Source organism: Austrofundulus limnaeus, unplaced genomic scaffold (assembly GCF_001266775.1).
Source record: "Austrofundulus limnaeus strain Quisiro unplaced genomic scaffold, Austrofundulus_limnaeus-1.0 Scaffold11, whole genome shotgun sequence".
NCBI classification, from domain to species: domain Eukaryota; kingdom Metazoa; phylum Chordata; class Actinopteri; order Cyprinodontiformes; family Rivulidae; genus Austrofundulus; species Austrofundulus limnaeus.
Window position 1 is genome coordinate 4,044,431 of NW_013952413.1, and position 4,761 is coordinate 4,049,191.

Consider the following 4,761-nt stretch of genomic DNA (forward strand, 5'->3'; position numbering starts at 1 on the left):
CACCATCCGGAACCAAAACTCAGCAGTTGATGTTTCCACTCGGACCCAACCCATCCAGAGAAGATCGGTGAGATATATTATTTTTCTAAATAATATAATTTATCTGAACCGACTTAACCTCAGCTTCTTGTGTCCAGATCTGCTGATCCCGGTGACCAGTTCCCAATGCTCATTCTCACATTTATTCAATAAATCTGTTAAACCTTTCTCAGTGTTCGGTAATTACTCAGAGCTCAGACCTCCACCCTTAACACATGAGCATTAACAGGAAGTGATGACAAGAAGGAACACCTGCATGTAAACAGATCATTGCTACAGTGGCTATAAAAACACAGACAYCAGCAAAGAATCTGATGTTTTGTTAGATTATTTTCAGTCTCTATAAGAGAGAGATGAAGAAGAGCTGTTTGTATGAACAAAGASCAGGGAGTTTCCCTTTTTTTGTCACTTTCTTTTTCATGTTCAAAGTTCAAAAACCAAAATATGCCAGTTGTATGACAATGAGTAAAATTGTGTGCATTATGCCAAATCTTTTAAATATTAAGATGCTTTCTACACTTTTTATGTGACACAAGTCATTTTTTCCATCTAATCGAAATGCAAAATTTGAGCAAACTTTTAAAATGTTGCAAAACAGAAAATAAAATAAAAAGCAAATTAGACATGTTTCCATCTACTGGTTTGAAGCAAAACAATTAGGAAACAAATCAGCCAAGCGTAAATTCAGCAGACGTTGATATTATTCATGCCTGTAATAAACATCAAGTAAAGTTTGGGGACTTTGGACAATAGAGTGGAATGTGTGGCCATTGGACAAGTTGTAGTTGTTCTGTCATATCAACTATTGGTGGTGTTACGTCCTGTCCAGAGGTGTAACAGCAGGAACAGCTGATCAATCATGTGAAGTAAATGTTCACTATGTCAGAACGTATTCAGCAGATGCCTTTCCATGTGCATGAACTCTTTTTCAGAAAATTCATAAACTACCTCGAGTGAGCGTAAAAACGTTTTTGCAAAATTGATGTTTTTTCGAATTTTGCCGTTTCCATCAAGGCAATACTTCAAAATGTGCATAAAAAACACTGATGGAAACACAGCTACAGGCACTTTAAACTTCCAATGTTGTGTGTCTATCTAAAATTTACTAAATTTGGATAATAGAGATGGAGACCGTGTTTTTATGGAYCATGCATCCACATCACTGCAAGAGGCAATCCAGTTTATGGTGTTTTTATTGGAAAATGTGCTCATTAATAAATGGTTTGGAGGAGTTATCTCTTTAAACATGTTGAAAACAGGTAATTTAATTCTTTACACAGTGTTTTTCTTCTTTCATCRTAGTGTAGCTAACTTGGGATTTTGCTGAAATTCTGTTCAATACCTTGTTAGAGTTCTGGCGTATTTATATATCTATGAGTTTTGAAAGGAAACACAGAGATGAGATCCAGAGGGTTTAAATGTGGCAGTTTTGGAGGAACAGTCTGAAACTTCAGCTCATTACTTTGCTCAGATCAATAATTAAGGGGGAGGAAAAAAAGACAAGAACAAGTTGTGAATTTACCTACATATCGTTCTGAAACACCCCTCTGGATCTTCACATCATCTGCCACGCATAACCTTGAGCAGCACTTTGTCAAAAGCTTTGCCAGGCCCCTGAGCTCTAATAGATTATTTGTGGACAAAGTCAGCTCCCCTGCGCCACACTTCGCCTTAGACGCTCCGTCTCCGGGTAGTAGCCATCCTTCGCTCCGTCCATCCCTCTGCCAGTGCCATCTGGCTCTCAGCACTGTGCACATTTAGATCAGCTGGGTGCCAATTTGTCCCTGTGGCTGCATGGGATGGAGTAAAAAAAAGTAAGAGAAGGAGGAGGAGGAAAGGTGAGAGATGGAAACAGATATCCACGACAGAGCAAGATTTAGCAGAGAGGCAGATGGAGCATAAGTCAGAAAAAAAAAGGCTGAACACGATGGTCCCCGGAAGCAAGAGACGTGCTCTGGTAATGGGAAGAACAAAAAAAGCCACTGTGTGTGTGTTTGTGTGTGCGTGTGTGTGCTGTTTCTCTCTTGTAATAAGAACAGAGTGATTGGAGTTACAGGACCACCAAAGGGGAGGACAAGAGCGATGAAGGAAGGAGGCAGCAAAGGACGGAATGAGAAAGAGGAGGTGGAGGAGGAGGAGCAGATGAAGTTTTTCAGCCAGCAGTTAAGCCCACAGCGACCCTGCCATGTCTAACAACCACACAATTGGAACTCTGTCAGTTCGTCTTTGCTCCCGCGACTCCCTTAGAATAAAAGATAAGGCATCCAAAGGTGGGGGGGGGTTGGAAGAAAGACAGGGGTTAGAAGAAGGATGATTGGGAGTATGCCCCCTTTTCTTTCAATAAAAGGAGGGATCTATGAGCTCATGGTTGTTCACTTGGATAAATGTCATATATTTTATTCTGTTCTGTGTTTGTAGTTTCATCTACCCTTTACATCTAAGGATGGGCATGGCTAATTAACTAAAACTACAAATGTTGTCTGTCCGTACCAACMACACTCGTCCCTGTACAAGTAATAAAAATAAAACAGCATGCATCAACAGAGACAGGAGAAAACAAACGCATACCCAACCCCCGTGCCTGTAGATAAAAAAGACTGCGGCGCCTCTCTACACTCCGGTTTCTCCCAGCAAGAGACTTAAGCTGCAGCAGAGGCCGTAGCGTCCGAAGCTAAGTCCCCAGCTGGACCCCTAAAGGGATTTAGAGAACTTCAAAATGCTTCCTTTGCTCCATGAAATAGAGCTTGTCAGTGTCTCACAACATAGCACACACTCCCCCCACTGCTGACTGTCAATAACAGGCGCACACACATGACATACGCTAAGATTTGAGAGCATGCTGCCGCAAGTAAAATGCAGGATTTGTGAGAAAGACGCAGTTGTAGGATGAAAAATAAAGAAAAAATATATGGTTAGGATTTGATGTGGTGTCTCCAGACCATTTTCTTTTTCAGACTGATGCAGACAAAACGCATCAATGCAAACATCTGAGCCAACCATTTATTATAGTTTAGACAATTKTTTTGCAATATGCACATTGCACAAGCTGTTATTGCAATGATGATAATTTTCAATAAGCACAACATTGTGCAGCCTTAATATGTGTGTGTGTGAACAGACTTCAAGATGCAAAATGCTTCAGTGTGTATTCATTTAAATATTYGTCTGTCAGATGCATGTATCATAAAAGTGCATCAGACGGTTTATCCTTGAGAAAATGAATAAATATTGTTCTTGTTCTCTGTGTCATTGAGCCTAAACATGCATCCTGAAGGGAGCAACCATCTGTGAAAACTGTTTTCTAGGAGGTGTGTGGCAGATAATCTATAATTCCAATTATACTCTGACGATGTAAAATAAATAAATAAATAAATAAATAAATAAATAAATAAATAAAAGAGATTTACCCTGACTTATTTTTTATGTGATGTAAGCAGTACAGCAGAACGGCTGATATGGACATTTTAAAGGAAGTAATGTACGGTCATATAGGTTAATGTCTAACGGTCTTTTACAGCATGCACCTCATGAGGTAAAGATTAATTTGTTAGCAAACACTTTTGCACATGAGTGATCAGCGGTAGAATTAATCAGGAGTCAGATTTCAGGACRTCTGATTAGCACAGCAGACCGTGCCAACTTTAACACCTCTGAAATGAGACTCAAACAAACCCTAATAAATTGCAGGTCTATGGTGATGACAAGGCCTGAAAAATGTATTAAATACACTTTCTATGCCAAACTCTAAGACAAAATCTAAATATCTGAAATTGGTAAAATAACTGAAATTAAATTAAATCATTTTATTTTCATTTTAGGCTGCATATATCTTTTTTTACAAACATTTTAACACGAAAAATTAAGAGAGCTTTTATCTATTTTCTGGTCTTGTTATATTTCTTTTATAGACATATTTTACGTCATTTCTGCACACAGGACTTAGCATATATTTTAGTAAATGAACCATTAGTTTTATGCCTTTTTAATCCTAACAAATTTTCTGTACAATTAGCAATACATTTTAACAATAAAAGCATTTTCTCTCTGTGCAATTGATGCGTAAAACAAAGAAGCTGCTTTTCTGATGGTTTATTAGGATAAACTGATGTTTTACCGAGACATTAGACAAACAAATACAAAGATTTTCTGCCTGGATGAAGAAAACAGCCCTGCTGAAGTGAACGTTGTGAATGCTCTGACTGCTGTAGGTCTGAAGAACAATGCTTTGTTTGTCGTTAGAGCTGTGTTTTCACACTGCTGAGGTTTTGTAAATATCCTCCAGGCAATGTGGATTTTTCAGCTGGATTTTAATACTTTTTCTCCTCTCCCACCCCCCAAGTGTGGAGTTGTGTTCCTCGACTTCCTTTAGTTACACATTAAACAGTGAGTGAGCATTTAATGAGCACAAAGCAATGAAATTCAGTCGTGTTAAAAAAAAAAGATGCCCTCTTTTAATTTTTAGTTCTAGGTTACAGAACATAAACATGAAAATAAATCTGGTTCTTTTGCGATAAAAGCAACACATGGCTCATTACACATCACTATTTGTAGAACAGAAACTGAGTCCAAATGCAGATGAGGTGTGAAAATTGAGGAGATTTAAATATTTTATAACTAATTCAACAAACATTTTGAAGGGATACTACTGTGGAATGTGTCACGGTCTGTGTCTTTTCTGCTTTAGTTTTCTAGTGTTTTAGTGTTTTCCCTGTGTTTCTCTCA

The 4,761-nt window shown here is 38.3% G+C and overlaps 1 protein-coding gene and 1 long non-coding RNA gene across 2 annotated transcripts in view; both read left to right on the forward strand.

The window, feature by feature from the left end:
- Nucleotides 1–4,761, forward strand: part of ppfia4 (PTPRF interacting protein alpha 4) — a gene marked incomplete in the record, with an annotated part of 49,237 nt that overhangs the window by 11,262 nt on the left and 33,214 nt on the right.
- Nucleotides 7–207, forward strand: LOC106513317 (uncharacterized). Its single transcript, XR_001309771.1, has 2 exons — nt 7–67; nt 138–207. It is a non-coding gene; the product is annotated as an uncharacterized LOC106513317 (long non-coding RNA).